This window comes from Arachis hypogaea, chromosome 17 (genome assembly GCF_003086295.3).
Source record: "Arachis hypogaea cultivar Tifrunner chromosome 17, arahy.Tifrunner.gnm2.J5K5, whole genome shotgun sequence".
In the NCBI taxonomy this organism is placed as follows: domain Eukaryota; kingdom Viridiplantae; phylum Streptophyta; class Magnoliopsida; order Fabales; family Fabaceae; genus Arachis; species Arachis hypogaea.
The window spans coordinates 53849484-53870104 of NC_092052.1; the positions used below are offsets into that span (position 1 = coordinate 53849484).

The following is a 20621-nucleotide window of genomic DNA, read 5'->3' on the forward strand; positions in this document are numbered from 1 at the left end:
TGGCCAATTGCCCTTTTGCAGCGTTAGTGGCACTCACTTTTACCACTAATGCTTGGAGCTTCCTTTTTCTCCACGTTAACTACCACGTTAATGTAGTTAACGTGGTAATTAACATGGGCTATGATGGCTTCGAAGACGTTATTGGCGATCACTTTTCTCATTAGCGTTGCAAGCTAGCTCCCATTCCACGTTAGTGGTCATGTTAGTTAGACTAACGTGGCTACTAACGTGGCTTTTCCTTGCTTCCTTTGTCCTGAAATCAAGCAAATAAAGTGCATCAAAGCTCTAATCCAAGTTATAAGTCATGCATCATCCAATTTGTCATTAAATTCATACATAATTCTCATGAAATCATATAAAATTCACAATTTTTGCTTGAATCAAGATGTGAGTAAAATTCTACCCAAAACTTACTTATTTCCTAAGAAAATGCATGAAACTACCCTAAAACAGTAAAGAAAAGGTCAGTGAAACTGGCCGAAATGCCCTGGCATCACAACACCAAACTTAAAGCTTGCTTGTCCCTAAGCAAGTACTGAAACATGATAATGACGAACGAAATGACAAGAGGAATGAATCATTATTGTGGAAGTCATGTCCTTGGTTTTATGGGGTTTCATGCATAGCAACTTAGGTTCATTCCTCTACTGGCTTTCAAACCTTTATCATGCCCTGGAATACTCACTTGATTGCACCCCTTGAGACCTTTATTTATTGATCCCTTTGTCTTTTCAAGGATTATTGCATCCTTAGGCTAAGTGCTCTATGAGGGGGCGACTCTTTAAAATAAGCTTTCAGCCAACACTCCCGAACCAGTTGGTTCAAGGTGCTAGGTGTTGAAACACCCCTAAGGATTTACTCCCTCAAGTCTCTCTCCCCATACATACACACCACAGGCACATGGTTTGTTATTTTCTTTCCTTGAGGCCTTGGTGTCTAGCACCTCTTTGGGTTACTAAATATTCTGTAGCAAGGTTGCTCTTGATAGTGGATTTTCAGTTGATAATCCCAGGTTAGTTAACCCAAGTTACCAAGTGATGAAGCACTCCTAAGAACTTATTCATCCAAGCAGATCCTTGGTACAAGAGCACCACAGACACATCCCTCAAGGTTCAAGCCCTTGGTGCCTAGCCTTATTTCTTATTGATTTTCTTTCTTTTTTAACTCTTATTGTTCTTTTCCTTTTTCTTATTAGGATCTTGTTATTTAGCTAGTCTCATGGGGTGTGTTTCAAGCATATGACTTCAAGACAGATAGTTGCCTTCCTACCTTGTTGGTGAACCAACTTAGCTAAGTGATTACTACACCACAAGCTTAAGAACCTATTCCACAATTGATCATCACTCTGGTCTTTCATAACATCTCTTTTTATTTGACTTAAGGGACAAGCATACAAGTGAGTAAGGTGAAAATGAAGACAGGTTACTTGGACCAGCACACATATGACAAAGGCAATGAAAGCAAATATTAAATTCTAGTGATTTAAGCTAAGGAGTAACTATTAATCAGGGGCACATTCAGACTTCCAATTTTTTTTTTAACATCTCCAAGCATATGGGATCAAGTAGCAATACAACCTTTTGGTGGTGCCTTCTGGTTATCTCTTTGTTGTCATCATCCATAGCTTCTGCGTCCTTCTTCGCCTCCTTGGATGGTGGTGCACTGTTTTTCTAGAAGGTTGATTGAATTCTTGCAAAGTTATTGGAAGTTGCTTGTTCCCCAAGCACTTGAGGAATAGATAGCTTGCTTGTATGCTTGTAAATTTCTGGACTTAATTTGGTGTGTGAACACCAAACTTAGTTTATTGCCTCATGCAGAACCTCATGTGCTTTTATTGATAAAACAACTATGAAATAGAAACTAAACTATTGTTAAGCGGTTTCCCTGATTGGTTGGGGCTAGCAACTTGCCATTGAAGAGGTGTAATGTGATTCTAACTGAAGTCTTTGGTGGAACACTAAACTTAGAATTACACATTCACTCTTGGATTGGTTTGGTGTGCAACACCAAACTTAGCTCCTCACAATACGAGGGAAACTACTTATATCCTTTATTGAGATGATCATGAAAAGGAAACTACCTTAGGTTGGGTTGCCTCCCAACGAAGCGCTCTTTTAGCGTCGCTAGCTCGACGATTTCTCCATCAGTTGAGATGATATTTCATTTTGGGGCTTTCCCCCATGTTGCCCATGTAGTGCTTGAGCCTTTGTCCGTTTACAGTGAACGTCCTCCTTGAACTTTCCTCCATGATTTCTATGTGTCCATACGGCGAGACCTTTGTGACAAGAAAGGGTCCTGACCACCTTGATTTGAGTTTCCCAGGGAAAAGTCTTAATTTGGAATTGTAGAGGAGCACTTGCTGTCCTTTTTCGAAGCTCCTGGGTGCCAGATGGAGGTCGTGCCTTCTTTTTGCCTCTTCTTTATAAATCTTGGCATTTTCTTAGGTTAAGATCTGAACTCCTCCATTTCCTGCAGCTGCAAGACCCTCTTTTCACCAGCAGCAACGCTATCAAAATTTAGTAGCTTGAGAGCCTAGAGGGCTTTGTGTTCCAGCTCCAATGGTAAATGACAAGCTTTTCCATATACCAGTTGATATGGGGACATCCCGATTGGTGTTTTGAATGCCATTCTGTATGCCCAAAGAGCATCATCCAGCTTCTTCGACCAATCCTTTCTTGATGCTCCTACAGTCTTTTCCAGAATCCTTTTTAGCTCTCTGTTAGATATCTCAGTTTGCCCACTTGTTTGGTGGTGGTAAGGCGTGAAAATCTTGTGTTTCACCCCGTATTGTAGGAGGAGTGCTTCTAGTGGTCTGTTACAAAAATGGCTCCCTCCATCACTGATGAGTGCTCGGGGGACTCCAAACCGGCTAAAGATATTCTTTCTGAGGAAGTTCATGACTACCTTGTTGTCGTTCGTTGGGGTTGCAATAGCCTCTACCCACTTGGAAACGTAATCCACTGCTACCAAGATGTACTTGTTTGCATATGAGGTTGGGAATGGTCCCATGAAATCGATTCCCCACACATCAAACAGTTCCAGTTCTAAGATGAAATTCTATGACATCTCATTTCTTTTGGGTAAGTTTCCAGTTCTTTGACATTCATTGCAATTCTTTACTAGTTCTTTGGCATCCTTGAAAAGGGTGGGCCAAAAGAATCCGCTTTGTAACACCTTGGCTGCAGTTCTATCCCCTCCAAAATGGCCTCCATAGCACGAGCCGTGGCAGTTCCACAAGACCTCTCGTCCCTCTTCTTCCGAAACACATCTTCTCAGGATTCCATCTGAACACTTCTTGAAGAGATATAGTTTATCCCAAACAAAATACCTTGCGTCATTGATGAGCTTTTTCTTTTGATGTTTTTTGATCTCTGGAGGTAAAGCCCCAGTTGCCTTGAAATTGGCAATGTTTGCAAACCAGGGTGCTTTGTGAACCATCATTAACTGCTCATCTGGGAAACATTCATTTACACTTGTATCATGTGTTCCACCTTTTTCATGAGGGATCCTGGATAGGTGATCGGCTACCTTGTTCTCCATTCCTTTCTTGTCTCTAATCTCAATATTGAATTCCTACAACAATAAGATCCACCTTATCAGTCTTGGTTTTGACTCCTGCTTGGCAAACAAGTATTTAAGTGCTGTATGGTCTATGAAAACAATCACTTTGGCACCAATGAGGTATGATCTAAACTTGTCAATTGCAAAAACTATTGCCAGTAACTCCTTTTCAGTAGTGGTAGAATTTCTTTGAGTGTCATTGAGGACTTTGCAGGCATAGTATATCACATGGACTAAGTTATCTTTCCTCTGTCCTAACACTGCCCCAACTGCAAAATCAGATGCATCACACATCAATTCAAATGGTAAGTTCCAGTCAGGTGGGGAATGATACGGGCAGAGGACAACCTCTTCTTTAAATTTTCGAATGCTAGCATGCATTTTTCATCAAAGGCAAATGGTGTATTAGATACAAGAAGATTGCTTAGGGGCTTGGCTATCTTTGAAAAATCTTTAATAAACCTTCTGTAAAAGCCAGCATGCCCCAGAAAGCTCCTAATTGCCTTGACATCACTTGGTGGGGGTAATTTTTCAATAAGTTCCACCTTAGCTCTGTCTACCTCAATGCCTTGGTTAGAAACCTTATGGCCAAGAACTATTCCTCCTGTCACCAGAAAGTGACATTTCTCCCAGTTCAAGACCAAGTTGTTTTCTTGACATCTTTTTAATACCAGGGCCAGGTGATTTAGGCAATTAGGGAAGGAATCTCCGAATACCGAAAAGTCATCCATAAAGACTTCAATGAATTTTTCTATCATATCTGAGAAAATGGAGAGCATGCAGCGTTGGAAAGTTGCAGGTGCATTACATAGCCCAAATGGCATGCGCCTGTAGGCAAACACTCCATATGGGCAAGTGAATGAGGTTTTCTCTTGGTCTCTCAGATCAACCACTATTTGGTTATATCCTCAATAACCATCGAGAAAACAGAAATATGCATGTCCTGCAAGTGTTTCTAGCATCTGATCCATGAAAGGAAGGGGGAAATGATCTTTTCTTGTAGCTTCATTGAGTTTTCTGTAGTCTATGCACATCCGCCATCCTGTGACGGTCCTTGTAGGGATTAGTTCGTTCTTCTGATTGGGGACTACAGTGATTCCTCCCTTTTTTGGGACAACTTTCACGGGGCTGACCCACGGGCTGTCGGAAATCGGGTAGATTACCCCTCCCTGCCATAACTTCATAACTTCTTTCTGTACCACTTCCTTCATGACTGAATTCAGCCTCCTTTGGGGTTGAATGGATGGTTTGGCATCATCTTCCAACAGTATCTTATGCATGCATATGGCCGAACTGATTCCTTTCAGGTCAGCGAGAGTCCATCCAATGGCATCCTTATGCTTTCGTAATACTTGGAGTAATTCATCCTCTTGATCTCGGCTGAGGGATGAGTTTATGATTACTGGGTAACTTTCACTTTCTCCTAAGTATGAATATTTGAGAGTGGGTGGCAGTGCTTTGAGTTCAGGTTTGGGTGCTTCTATCTTTTTATTCTCCTCCTTTGGTGCACCCTGTATATGAATCTCTGCTGTTGCAGCCTCTTTGCTAGATGTTGGTTCCTCCTCTGTTAACCCTTCAAGTTCTTCTTCTTCAAAAATCTCCTGTACTGCATCTTCCAGTGAATCCAACCTCATACATTCTCCCAATGGTTCTGGTGGGTAACTCATGGCTTTGAACACATTGAATGTCATCTTTTCACTGTGTAATCTCAAGGTGAGTTCACCTTTTTGAACGTCGATGACAGCTCCAGCAGTGGCCAAGAACGGTCTCCCCAGGATGATGGAGGCCTTGGCTTCCTCCTGCATGTCCAGCACTACAAAGTCTGCTGGGAAGATAAAATCTCCTACCTTTACCAGCAAATCTTCTACTATGCCATGAGGAAATTTGAACGATCGGTCTACCAGTTGTAGGGCCATTTTTGTTGGCTTAGCCTCCTCAATCCTCATTTTTCTCATCATAGCTACTGACATCAGATTTATGCTGGCTCCTAAGTCACACAGAGCCTTCTCCACTGTGATTTCCCCTATAATACAAGGGATCTGGAAACTCCCAAGATCCTTCAATTTCTGGGGTAGTTTGTGCTGAATGATGGCACTACATTCTTCGGTTAGTATCACAGTCTCATTACTCTTCTAGCTTTTCTTCTTAGTCATTAATTCCTTTAAAAACTTGGCATAGAGCGGCATTTGCTCTATTGCTTCAGCAAAGGGTATGTTGATTTGTAGTTTCTTGAAGATTTCCAAAAATCTTAAGAACTGGTTGTCGTCCCCCTTCTTCCTTAATTGCTGAGGGTATGGTGTCTTTGGGATGTCTGGCTTCAGCATTTCTCCTTTTTGCTGTGAACTAGGAATAGGGATTTAGACTTCATCTCGCTCCTCTTTCCTTTTGTTTGAGTTTTTCTCTTATGAATTCTTAGGAATTTCTTTCAATTCCTTCCCACTTCTAAGGGTGATGGCCTGACATTCCTCTCTTGGGTTTGGATCGCTGTTACTGCACAGGTTATGGGTGGGAATTTGCTTGAATAGGTAGCCAATTTATGTCTCAAGTTTCTTGATGGCAGCATCTTGATTCTGCATATTGGACCGCACTTCCTCTTGGAACACTTTACTGTCCTGGACTTCCTTACATATGACTTCAAGTAGAGTTTCAATCCTTGAGAGTCTGTCTTCGGATGATGGTGGGTTGGAGTTGGAGTGATGAGAAGGGCCATTCTGGCTTTGGTATGGATGTTGAGGTATGTTGTTAGGTAGGTGCTGATTTGATCTCTGTGTGGAATGTTGGTGAGCCGCATTATTGTTGGGGTTGTGACGTCTCTGATCTTGGCCTTGGTCTTGTTGGTTTCCCCACCCAAAGTTTGGGTGGTTCCTCCAACCAGGATTGTAAGTTTTGGAGTATGGATCATGTGCCTGCCTGAATGAGTTTCCAATATAGTTGGCTTGTTCCTGATCACCATCTGCCTCTGCATTCACTCCTTCTTGAGTTGCTGATGAGGTGGTGATTGCTGCTACTTGGTTCCTCTCCATCTTTTTGGTAAGGTCAGCCAGCTGCTTGGTAATCAGCTTGTTCTGGGCCAGCAGTGCATCCACGTTATTCAGCTCCATCACTCATCTAGTGTTGCCTCTTTCAGAAGCATAGAAGTAGTCATTCTCAGTTACAGTCTCAATGACATCTATGGCCTCTTCAAAGATCTTCTTCTTGTTAATAGATCCCCCGGATAAGTGGTCTACTGCCTTCTTTGATTCATAGGAAAGACCTTCATAGAAAATGTGTAACTGCACCCATTCATTGAACATATCTGACGGGCACCTTCTTGTCAAGTCTTTAAATCTCTCCCATGCTTCGTAGAGAGTCTCACCATCCTGTTGTCTAAAACTTTGAACTTCATCTCTCAACATGTTAATTCTTTGAGGAGGATAGAATCTCGCCAAGAACTTGTTCACCACATCCTCCCAGGTTGTTAAATGGTATGCGAAATTGTTACTCAGAGGTTGTAAAATTTGTTGTTCGTTCTCTCCCTGGCAATGGCGCCAACAACTGGTGCACAATACCATGGTCCAAACATAACTTCACAACTTTGCACAACTAACCAGCAAGTGCACTGGGTCGTCCAAGTAATAAAATCTTACGTGAGTAAGGGTCGATCCCACGGAGATTGTCGGCTTGAAGCAAGCTATGGTCACCTTGTAAATCTCAGTCAGGCAGATATCAAATGGTTATGGAGTTTTCGAATAATAATAATAAATAAACAGAAAATAAAGATAGAAATACTTATGTAAATTATTGGTGAGAATTTCAGATAAGCGTATAGAGATGCTTTCGTTCCTCTGAACCTCTGCTTTCCTGCTGTCTTTATCCAACCAATCCTACTCCTTTCCATGGCAAGCTTTATATAGGGCATCACTGTTGTCAATGGCTAGATCCCATCCTCTCTGTGAAAAAGGTCCAAATGCTCTGTCACGGCACGGCTAATCATCTGGAAGTTCTCGATCATACTGGAATAGGGTTCACCCTCCTTTTTACGTCTGTCACTACGCCCAGCACTTGCGAGTTTGAAGTTCATCACAGCCATCCCTTCCCAGATCCTATTCGGAATACCACAGACAAGGTTTAGACTTTTCGGATCTCAGGAATGGCCATCCATGGGTTCTAACTTATACCACGAAGATTCTAATATCTCGGACTTGGTCCCCTGTATTAGATATCTAAGAGATACTCATTCTAGCTTGTTTGCATGTAGAACGGAAGTGTTTGTCAGGCACGCATTCATAAGTGAGAATGATGATGAGTGTCACATAATCATCACATTCATCATGTTCTTGGGTGCGAATGGATATCTTAGAAGCGGAATAAGTTGAATTGAATAGAAAACAGTAGTACTTTGCATTAAATCATGAGGAACAGCAGAGCTCCACACCTTAATCTATGGAGTGCAGAAACTCTACCGTTGAAAAATACATAAGTGAAAGGTTCAGGCATGGCCGAATGGCCAGCCTCCAAACGTGATCAATATGATCCAAATTTGAACTAAAAATCATAAGATGTCTAATACAATAGTAAAAAGTCCTATTTATACTAAACTAGTTACTAGGGTTTATAGAAGTAAGTAATTGATGCATAAAATCCACTTCCGGGGCCCACTTGGTGTGTGCATGGGCTGAGCTTGAAGTTTACACGTGCAGAGGCTTCATCTGGGGTTGAACGCCAAATTGTAACGTGTTTTTGGCGTTCAACTCTGGTTCGTGACGTGTTTCTGGTGTTTAACTCCAGACTGCAGCATAGAACTGGTGTTCAACACCCTTTTGCGTCATCTAAACTCGGCCAAAGTATGGACTATTATATATTGCTGGAAAGCACTGGATGTCTACTTTCCAACGCAATTGGAAGTGTGCCATTTTGAGTTCTGTAGCTCCAGAAAATCTACTTTGAGTGCAGGGAGGTCAGAATCCAACAGCATTAGTAGTCCTTCTTCAACCTCTGAATCTGATTTTTGCTCAAGTCCCTCAATTTCAGCCAGAAAATACCTGAAATGATAGAAAAACACACAAACCCATAGTAAAGTGCAGAAATGTGAATTTAACATAAAAACTAATAAAAACATCCCTAAAAGTAACTAGATCCTACTAAAAACATACTAAAAACAATGCCAAAAAGCGTATAAATTATCCGCTCATCACAACACCAAACTTAAATTGTTGCTTGTCCCCAAGCAACTGAAAATCAAATAGGATAAAAAGAAGAGAGTATACTATAAATTCCAAAATATCAGTGAAACATAGCTCCAATCAGATGAGCGGGACTTGTAGCTTTTTGCATCTTGAATAGTTTTGGCATCTCACTTTATCCATTGAGGTTCAGAATGATTGGCATCTATAGGAACTCAGAGTTCAGATAGTGTTATTGATTCTCCTAGTTCAGTATGTTGATTCTTGAACACAGCTACTTTATGAGTCTTGGCCTTGGCCCTAAGCACTTTGTTTTCCAGTATTACCACCGGATACATAAATGCCACAGACACATAATTGGGTGAACCTTTTCAGATTGTGACTCAGCTTTGCTAAAGTCCCCGATTAGAGGTGTCCAGGGTTCTTAAGCACAATCTTCTTTTGCTTTGGACCTTGACTTTAACCGCTCAGTCTCAAGTTTTCACTTGACACCTTCACGCCACAAGCACATGGTTAGGGACAGCTTGGTTTAGCCACTTAGGCCAGGATTTTATTCCTTTAGGCCCTCCTATCCACTGATGCTCAAAGCCTTGGGATCCTTTTTATTTACCCTTGCCTTTTGGTTTTAAAGGTTATTGGCTTTTTGCTCTTGCCTTTTGGTTTTAAGAGCTTTTAGCTTTTTCTGCTTGCTTTTCTTTTTCTATTTTTTTTTCGCCATTTTTTTTTCTTTTTTTTTCTGCAAGCTTTGTATTCACTGCTTTTTCTTGCTTCAAGAATCATTTTTATGATTTTTCAGATTATCAAATAACATGTCTCCTTGTCATCATTCTTTCAAGAGCCAACATATTTAACATTCTTAAACAACAACTTCAAAAGACATATGCACTGTTCAAGCATTCATTCAGAAAACAAAAAGTATTGTCACCACATCAATATAATTAAACTAAGTTCAAGGATAAATTTGAAACTCATGTACTTCTTATTCTTTTGAATTAAAACATTTTTTATTTAAGAGAGGTGATGGATTCATAGGACATTCATAACTTTAAGACATAGTTACTAAATACTAACGATCATGTAATAAGACACAAACATGGATAAGCACTTAACATAAAGAAAACGAAAAACAGAGAATTTAAGAACAAGGAATGAGTCCACCTTAGTGATGGTGGCATTTCCTTCTAGAGGAACCAATGATGTCCTTGAGCTTTTCTATGTCTCTTCCTTGTCTTTGTTGCTCCTCCCTCATTGCTTTGTGATCTTCTCTAATTTCATGAAGGATGATGGAGTGCTCTTGATGTTCCACCCTTAATTGTCCCATGTTGGAACTTAATTCTCCTAGGGAGGTGTTGATTTGCTCCCAAAAATTCTGTGGAGGAAAGTGCATCCCTTGAGGTATCTCAGGGATTTCTTGATGATGAGCTTCCTCATGTGTTTCTTGAGCTCCATGAGTGGGCTCTCTTTTTTGCTCCATCCTTTTCTTAGTGATGGGCTTCTCTTCCTCAATGGGAATGTCTCCTTCTATGAAAGCTCCAGCTGAGTAAGATAGATGGCAAATAAGATGAGGGAAAGCTAGCCTTGCCAAGGGGGAGGACTTTTCGGCTATTTTGTAGAGTTCAAGGGAGATGACTTCATGAACTTCTATTTCCTCACCAATCATGATGCTATGAATCATGATGGCCCGATCCACAGTAACTTCAGATTGGTTGCTAGTGGGGATGATGGAGCGTTGGATGAACTCCAACCATCCTCTAGCCACAGGCTTGAGGTCCAGTCTTCTAAGTTGAACCGGTTTGCCTTTTGAGTCAATCTTCCATTGAGCTCCTTCCACACATATGTCCATGAGGACTTGGTCCAAACTTTGATCAAAGTTGACCCTTCTAGTGTAGCAGCGTGCATCTCCTTGCATCATAGGCAAGTCAAACGCCAACCTCACATTTTTCGGACTAAAATCTAAGTATTTCCCCCAAACCATGGTGAGATAATTCTTTGGGTTCGGGTTCTTACTTTGATCATGGTTCTTAGTGATCCATGCATTGGCATAGAACTCTTGAACCATTAGGATGCCTACTTGTTGGATGGGGTTTGTTAGAACTTCCCAACCTCTTCTTTGGATTTCATGTCGGATCTTCGGATACTCATTTCTCTTGAGCTTGAAAGGGACCTCGGGGATCACTTTCTTCTTGGCCACAACATCATAGAAGTGGTCTTGATGAGCTTTGGAGATGAATCTTTCCATCTCCCATGACTCGGAGGTAGAAGCTTTTGTCTTCCCTTTTCCCTTTTCTAGAGGATTCTCCGGTCTTGGGTGCCATCAATGGTAATGGAAAAACAAAAAGCTTATGCTTTTACCACACCAAACTTAGAATATTGCTCGCCCTCGAGCAAGAAAAGAAAGAATAGATGAAGAAGATGAAGAAAATATGGAAGAGAGGAGGGAGAGGTGTATTCAGCCAGAAGGGGAAGAGAGGGTTGTGTTGTGTGAAAATGAAGAAGAATGGAGGGCTTTATATAGGGAAGGGAGGGGGGGTAAGGTTCGGCCATAAAGGTGATTTTGGGTGGGAAATTGGTTTTGAATTTTGAAGGTAAGTGTGATTTATGAGGTAGGTTTATGGGGAAGAGTGGATGGATGTGAGTGGTGAAGTGGTGATAGGGAAGAGAGATTAAGGTGATTGGTGAAGGGTTTTGGGGAAGAGTGTTTATTGGGAAGAGTGATATAGGATTATTAGGAGGGAAGGTGGGAATATGTTAGGTGGGGATCCTGTGGGGTCCATAGATGCTGAAATGATTCTGTGGGGTCCACAGATCCTGAGGTGTCAAGGATTTACATCCCTGCACCAATTAGGCATGTAAAATGCCTTTGCATGCAATTCTGGCGTTTAAACGCCGAATTGATGCTTGTTCTGGGCGTTCAGTGCCCAGGTGCAGCATATTTCTGGCGTTGAACGCCAGCCGGATGCTTGTTTCTGGCGTTCAGCGCCAGCTCTTCCTCAGTGTGCATTTCTGGCGTCTGATTGCCAGGATGCTACTTGTTTCTGGTGTTCAACGCCAGATCCATGCTCTGTTCTGGCGTTGAACGCCAGCCAGATGCTCCTTACTGGCGTTTAAACGCCAGTAAGATCCACCTCCAGGGTGTGATTTTTCTTCTGCTGTTTTTGATTCCATTTTCAATTTTTATATTTATTTTGTGACTCCACATGATCATGAACCTAATAAAATATGAAACAACAATAAAAATAAATTAAAATTAGATAAATAAAAATTGGGTTGCCTCCCAACAAGCGCTTCTTTAATGTCAATAGCTTAACAGTGGGCTCTCATGGAGCCTCACAGATGTTCAGAGCATTATTGAGACTTCCCAACACCAAACTTAGAGTTTGGATATGGGAGTTCAACACCAAACTTAGAGTTTGGTTGTGGCCTCCCAACACCAAACTTAGAGTTTGACTGTGGGGGCTCTGGTTGACTCTGTTTTGAGAGAAGCTTACTGTGCCTTTTTTCCATGTTTACAGAAGGATGTCCTTGAGTTTTAAACTCAAGGGAGTCCTCATTCAATTGAAGGACTAGTTCACCTCTGTTAACATCAATCATAGCTCTTGCTGTGGCTAGGAAGGGTCTTCCAAGGATGATGGATTCATCCTCATCCTTCCCAGTATCTAGGATTATGAAATCAGCAGGGATGTAAAGGCCTTCAACCTTTACTAATATGTCCTCTACTTGTCCATAAGCCTATTTTCTGGAATTGTCTGCCATCTCTAATGAGATTTTAGCAGCTTGTACCTCAAAGATTCCCAATCTCTCCATTACAGAGAGTGGCATGAGGTTTATTCCTGACCCCAGGTCACATAGAGCCTTCTCAAAGGTCATGGTGCCTATGGTACAAGGTATTAGGAACTTTCCAGGATTCTGTTTCTTCTGAGGCAATTTCAGTTGATCCAATGCATTTAGTTCATTAGTGAACAGAGAAGGTTCATCTCCCCAAGTATCATTACCAAATAAATTGGCATTCAGCTTCATGATTGCACCAAGGAACTTGGCAACTTATTCTTCAGTGACATCCTCATTCTCTTCAGAAGAAGAATACTCATCAGAACTCATGAATGGCATAAGGAGGTTTAATGGAATCTCTATGGTCTCTAGATGAGCCTCAGAGTCCTTTGGTTCCTCAGAGGGATACTCCTTATTGATCATTAGACATCCCAGGAGGTCTTCCTCCTTGGGATTCACGTCCTCCCCTTCCTCTCTAGGTTCGGCCATGTTGACTATGTCAATGGCCTTGCACTCTTCTTTTGGATTTTCTTCTGTATTCCTTGGGAGAACACTAGGAGGGGTTTCAGTGATTTTCTTACTCAGCTGTCCCACTTGTGCCTCCAAATTTCTAATGGAGGACCTTGTTTCATTCATGAAACTCACAGTGGCCTTAGATAGATCAGAGACTAAGTTTGCTAAATTAGAGGTATTTTGTTCAGAGTTCTCTGTCTGTTGCCGAGTGGATGATGGAAAAGGCTTGCTATTGCTAAACCTGTTTCTTCTACCATTATTAAAGCCTTGTTGAGGCTTTTGTTGATTCTTCCATGAGAGATTTGGGTGATTTCTCCATGAGGGATTATAGGTGTTTCCATATGGTTCACCCATGTAATTCACCTCTGCTATTGCAGGGTTTTCAGGATCATAAGCTTCTTCTTCAGAAGATGCCTCTTGAGTACTGTTGGATGCAGCTTGCATTCCATTCAGATTCTGAGAAATCATATTGACTTGCTGAGTCAATATTTTATTCTGGGCCAATATGGCATTCAGAGTATCAATTTTAAGAACTCCCTTCTTCTGAGGCGTCCCATTACTCACAGGATTCCTCTCAGAAGTGTACATGAACTGGTTATTAGCAACCATGTCAATGAGTTCTTGAGCTTCTGTAGGCATTTTTTTTAGATGAATGGATCCACCTGCAGAAGTATCTAATGACATCTTAGCTAATTCAGACAGACCATCATAGAATATATCCAGGATGGTCCATTCTGAAAGCATGTCAGAAGGACACTTTTTGGTCAGTTGCTTGTATCTCTCCCAAGCTTCATAGAGGGATTCACCTTCCTTCTGTCTGAAGGTTTGAACATCCACTCTAAGCTTACTCAGCTTTTGAGGAGGAAAGAACTTGGCTAAGAAAGCCGTGACCAGCTTATCCCAAGAGTTCAGGCTATCTTTGGGTTGAGAGTCCAACCACACTCTAGCTCTGTCTCTTACAGCAAACGGGAAAAGCATGAGCCTGTAGACTTCAGGATCTACTCCATTAGTCTTAACAGTATCACAGATCTGCAAGAATTCAGTTAAGAACTGAAAAGGATCTTCAGATGAAAGTCCATGAAACTTGCAGTTTTGTTGCATTAGAGAAACTAATTGAGGTTTCAGCTCAAAATTGTTTGCTCCAATGGTGGGGATGGAGATGCTTCTTCCATGTAAATTGGAATTAGGTGCAGTAAAGTCACTAAGCATCCTCCTTGCATTATTATTATTTTCGGCTGCCATCTCCTTTTCTTGTTCGAAAATTTCTGTAAGGTTATCTCTGGATTGTTGTATTTTAGCTTCTCTTAGTTTCCTCTTCAGAGTCCTTTCAGGTTCAGGGTCTGCTTCAACAAGAATGTTCTTGTCCTTGTTCCTGCTCATATGAGAAAGAGGGAACAGAAAAATAATAATAATAGGGATCCTTTTTACCCAGGTATAGAGGTTCCCCTATGTGAGTAGAAGAAGAAAAGAATGTAATGTAAAGAATGGAATAAGAGAAAATTCGAACACAGATGGAAGAGGGGGTTCGAATTTGGGTGAGATGAAGTGTTAGTAGATAAATAAATAAATAGAAGGAGATGAGAGAGAAAGAGGATTTTCGAAAATAAAATTTTGAAAAGGGGTTAGTGATTTTCGAAAATTAGGAATGAAATCAAATTAAAATTAAAAATTGAAACAATTAGTTAATTAAAAAGAATTTTTGAAAAGGATGGAAGAGATTTTCGAAAATTAGAGAGAGAGAGTTAGTTAGGTAGTTTTGAAAAAGATAAGAAACAAACAAAAAGTCAATTAGTTAGTTGAAAAAGATTTGAAAATCAATTTTGAAAAGATAAGAAAATAAGAAGTTAGAAAAGATATTTGAAAATCAAATTTTTGAGAAAGATAAGATTTAAAAAAAAAAGATATGATAGGCAGATATGATTAGAATTAGTTTTGAAAAAGATTTGATTTTTTAAAATCATAATTAATGACTTGACTCACAAAAAATCACAAGATATGATTCTAGAACTTAAAGTTTGAATCTTTCTTAACAAGTAAGTAACAAACTTGAAATTTTTGAATCAAAACATTAATTGTTGATGATATTTTCGAAAATATGATACAAAATTAAGAAAAATATTTTTGAAAAATTTTTTTAGAATTTTCAAAAATAAATAAGAAAAATGAAAAAAATTTGATTTTTGAAAAAGATTTTGAAAAAGGTAAGATTTTTAAATTGAAAATTTGATTTGACTCATAAGAAACAATTGAATTTTTTAAAATTTTTTAAAAAGTCAATCCAAATTTTTGAAATTTATGAGAGAAAGATATTTTTTTGATTTTTGAATTTTTAATGATGAGAGAGAAAAACATGAAAAATGATGCAATGCATGAAAGTTTTGGATCTAAACATGTGATGCATGCAAGATCATTATGAATATCAAGATGAACACCAAGAACACTATGAATGTCAAGATGAACATCAAGAACTTATTTTTGAAAATTTTTCAAGAAAAGAAAATATGCAAGACACCAATCTTAGAAATTTTTCATGTATAGAAACTATGAATGCAAGAATGCATATGAAAAACAAGAAAAGACGCAAAACAAGAAAATATGAAGATCAAACAAGAAGACTGGCCAAGAACAACTTGAAGATCATGAAGAACACTATGAATGCATGAGTTTTTGAAAAATGCAAAAATTTTTAGAAAAAATGCAATTGACACCAAACTTAAAAATTGACTCAAGACTCAAACAAGAAACACAAAATATTTTTTTGATTTTTTTTTATTTTATGATTGTTTTTTTGAATTTTTCAAAAATTAATGTGAAAAAGAAAAATAAGGATTCCAAAATTTTTAATATAAATTCCAGGAATCTTGCACTCTTAGTCTAAAGCTCCAATCTGAGGGTTAGACATGGCTTAATAGCCAGCCAAGCTTTAGAAGATACAAATTAGGCATACAACAGTTGAAACTTCATCCAACTTCATATACTTATAAGTGGAAGCCTCAGTCTAAAAGAATTAGACATGGCTTTACAGCCAGCCAGGCTTCTACATGCTTCATGAAACACTAGAATTCATTCTTAAAAATTTTGAATAATTTTCAAAAACAGATGAGAAATTTTTGAAAGATTTTTGAAAAATTTTTTAAAATAAAACAAAAAGAAAATTACCTAATCTGAGCAACAAGATGAATCGTCAGTTGTCCAAACTCGAACAATCCCCGGCAACAGCGCCAAAAACTTGGTATGCGAAATTGTTACTCAGAGGTTGTAAAATTTGTTGTTCGTTCTCTCCCTGGCAATGGCGCCAACAACTGGTGCACAATACCATGGTCCAAACATAACTTCACAACTTCGCACAACTAACCAGCAAGTGCACTAGGTCGTCCAAGTAATAAAACCTTACGTGAGTAAGGGTCGATCCCACAGAGATTGTCGGCTTGATGCAAGCTATGGTCACCTTGTAAATCTCAGTCAGGTGGATATCAAATGGTTATGGAGTTTTCGAATAATAATAATAAATAAACAGAAAATAAAGATAGAAATACTTATGTAAATTATTGGTGAGAATTTCAGATAAGCGTATAGAGATGCTTTCCTGCTGTCTTCATCCAACCAATCCTACTTCTTTCCATGGCAAGCTTTATATAGGGCATCACCGTTGTCAATGGCTACATCCCATCCTCTCTATGAAAAAGGTCCAAATGCTCTGTCACGGCACGGCTAATCATCTGGAGGTTCTCGATCATACTGGAATAGGGTTCACCCTCCTTTTGCGTCTGTCACTACGCCCAGCACTTGCGAGTTTGAAGTTTGTCACAGCCATCCCTTCCCAGATCCTACTCGGAATACCACAGACAAGGTTTAGACTTTTCGGATCTCAGGAATGGCCATCCATGGGTTCTAACTTATACCACGAAGATTCTAATATCTCGGACTCGGTCCCCTGTATTAGATATCTAAGAGATACTCATTCTAGCTTGTTTGCATGTAGAACGGAAGTGTTTGTCAGGCACGCATTCATAAGTGAGAATGATAATGAGCGTCACATAATCATCACATTCATCATGTTCTTGGGTGCGAATGGATATCTTAGAAGCGGAATAAGTTGAATTGAATAGAAAACAGTAGTATTTTGCATTAAATCATGAGGAACAGTAGAGCTCCACACCTTAATCTATGGAGTGCAGAAACTCTACCGTTGAAAAATACATAAGTGAAAGGTTCAGGCATGGCCGAATGGCCAGCCTCCAAACGTGATCAATATGATCCAAAGTTGAACTAAAAATCATAAGATGTCTAATACAATAGTAAAAAGTCCTATTTATACTAAACTAGTTACTAGGGTTTACAGAAGTAAGTAATTGATGCATAAAATCCATTTTCGGGGCCCACTTTGTGTGTGCTTAGGCTGAGCTTGAAGTTTACACGTGCAGAGGCTTCTTCTGGAGTTGAACGCCAAGTTGTAATGTGTTTTTGGCGTTCAACTCTGGTTTGTGACGTGTTTCTGGCGTTTAACTCCAGACTGCAGCATAGAACTGGCGTTCAACGCCCTTTTGCATCATCTAAACTCGGCCAAAGTATAGACTATTATATATTGCTGGAAAGCTCTGGATGTCTAATTTCTAACGCAATTGGAAACGCGCCAGTTTGAGTTCTATAGCTCCAGAAAATCCACTTTGAGTGCAGGGAGGTCAGAATCCAACAGTATCAGCAGTCCTTCTTCAACCTTTGAATCTGATTTTTGCTCAAGTCCCTCAATTTCAGCCAGAAAATACCTGAAATCACAGAAAAACACACAAACTCATAGTAAAGTCCAGAAATGTGAATTTAACATAAAAACTAATTAAAACATCCCTAAAAGTAACTAGATCCTACTAAAAACATACTAAAAACAATGCCAAAAAGCGTATAAATTATCCGCTCATCATTAAACTCTCCTTCGGGAAGGATTCCAGCCATTTAGATGCCTTGTCCTTGAGTGAGAAGGGAAATAGAAGTAGTCTGTAGGTGTCAGGATGAACACCATTAGACTTCACAGTATCACATATCCTCAGGAAGGTGGTTAGATGTTGATTGGGATCTTCTTGAACACTTCCTCCGAATGAACAGTTGTTCTGAACAAGGATGATGAGCTGTGGCTTTAGTTCAAAGTTGTTGGCATATATGGTTGGCTTTTGGATGCTACTTCCACAGTTTCCTGGGTTTGGATTGATGTAAGATCCCAGAACTCTTCTCTCTTACCCAGCATGATGCACTGGGCCTTCTCTGCCATGGTTGTGAGTCTCTTCTTCATGATGGTTTTCCATATTCTCATCCATGTCTGGTTCAAAATACTCCTCTTCTTCCTCTGTACCAATTACTCTCTTTCCTCTTGCTTCCCTCCTTAATCTAAGGAAGGTCCTCTCAGGTTCAGAATCAAAGGAAGTTGAAGCCCCGCTTCTTCTACCTGTCATACAACCAACAAGGCAAAAGCAAGAAGGGGGTAGATGCAGAGAGTATTCTTGTTAGAAATGCTGTTAGTGTGAGTGATGCAATATATCAAACAGTTAGTGGGTTAGTGAACTGAGTTGTAAACAACTAAGAAAAGGGTAAAAAAGGAAGAAAACAGCTAAACTGAAAGTGAATTACCCAAATGAAATCAAACCAAATAAAAAAAATGCTCAATCTAGTTATCCACCAATTTAATCATTGTTGATACCAAATCAATTCCCGGCAACGGTGCCATAAACTTGATGCACGAAAACTTGTCTCTCAACAATTTTCCCTGGCAAGTATACCGAATTGTTGTCAAGTAAAAACTCACAATAGAGTGAGGTCGAATCCCACAGGGATTGATTGGTAAATCACCTTTAATTAGAGGAATGTTCTAGTTGATCTAAGCAGAATTTGATGTGAGAGTTGCAGGAAATTAAATGGCGGAAAGTAAATAGCAGAAAATGTAAATGCTGGGAATAAAGATCTGAATATAAATTACGGAAAGTAAATTGCAGAATCTTAAATGGGGAATGGAGAATTTAGCATGAAAGTAAATTGCAGAAATTAAAGAGAATGGGTAAGATTTGAAATGGGGGATTCATTGGGCTTAGGAGATGTTGCATTCTCCGGATCAAGTTCATTTTCATCTCTTCCTCAATCAATGCATTCATTGATCTTCTTGGCAATCTTAAGTGATTGAATTCCAATTCCTTGGTAATTCAATCCCTCAAATCTTGATCAATAGCCAATTCCTTGGTCCCATTGCTCATGAGAAGAGATAAAGTATGGTCACTGATTATACCACATGTATTTCCAAATCAAAGTGTTGGTAGGATTATATGTCACTATATCCATCTAAACCCCAATTTGGTCCAACATGAGAAAGCATTTCTAGATCTCTTCATTCCTCTTCCAAGGTTCTGAAGAGATCCAAGTATGAATAGCTTCTTTTCCAAGACAACTACCCAATTGAATGAAGATTGAAAGCTTTCTAGTAAAATCAAGAGAAAAGAAAGAAGAAGAATAATGAAAACTATTATTGATCCATCAAATTACAACAGAGCTCCCTAACCCAATGAAAGGGGTTTAGTTGTTCATGGCTCTGGGAATGGAAAACAAAGATGGAGAATGCATTCTGAAAGTAAAACTAGAAGTTGCAGAGAAAGTAAAATTATACAAAGAGTAGTTCTCCCAATCTCTAAAAGCTTCTCTCTAGTTCAAAACTTCTCCTATTTATACTACTCTTATGATCTTCTAGTTGGCTCTTCATGTCTTGGATATGGGCCTTCGGATCTTGAGTTGAAGCAGTTATCATCCTTAGTGGGCTCAGCTTCACTTGCAGAGAAAGTGTGCAGTAGGCATGGACTTTAGCTTAGGGCGTTAGTGGTGTTAACGTTAAGTGAAAATATGGGGTCGAGAACGTTAGTGACAATCACCTTTTTCACTAACGTTCCTAACCCAAAATGGTCCACGTTAACTTCAGCGTTAGTGGCACTAACGTGACCACTAACGTTGCCTCTTGGCCCTTCGCAAATGTTATTGGGGCTTACCTTTCCCAATAACGTTGAGAGTACCCCTTTCTCCCTACGTTAGAGTTCACGTTAGTATAGTTAACGTGACCTTAAACGTAGGCTTGCCAAATCTTCGAGAGCGTTAGTGACACCTACCTTTTTCACTAACGCTCCAAAATGCCCCTTTCCCACATTAGACCACTAACGTGGTGTTGATTTCCATCTCCAACGTTAGTGACAAAGGTGAGTGTCACTAACGTTGGCGATTCCATGCTCCTTCCACGTTAGAGTTCACGTTAACCAAGTTAACGTGGCTCTTAACGTAGCCAATATGGGCTTAGTCCAACGTTAGTGACAAAGGTGAGTGTCACTAACGTTGGCATTATCTTCCTCTTCCATGTTAGAGTTCACGTTAACTGAGTTAATGTGACTCTTAACGTGGCCAATTGCCCTTTTGGAGCGTTAGTGGCACTCACTTTTACCACTAATGCTTGGAGCTTCCTTTTTCTCCACGTTAACTACCACGTTATTGTATTTAACATGGTAATTAACGTGGGCTATGATGGCTTCAAAGACGTTATTGGCGATCACTTTTCTCATTAGCGTTGCAAGCTAGCTCCCATTCCACGTTAGTGGTCAC

The 20621-nt window shown here is 39.8% G+C and overlaps 1 non-coding gene and 1 pseudogene across 1 annotated transcript; both read left to right on the forward strand.

The window, feature by feature from the left end:
• Positions 1 to 6854: 6854 nt before the first annotated feature.
• On the forward strand, positions 6855 to 6956 carry LOC112768526 (small nucleolar RNA R71; annotated as a pseudogene).
• Positions 6957 to 13742: 6786 nt separating this feature from the next.
• On the forward strand, positions 13743 to 13850 carry LOC112767557 (small nucleolar RNA R71). The gene has a single exon (XR_003184999.1). It is a non-coding gene; the product is annotated as a small nucleolar RNA R71 (small nucleolar RNA).
• Positions 13851 to 20621: the final 6771 nt, after the last annotated feature.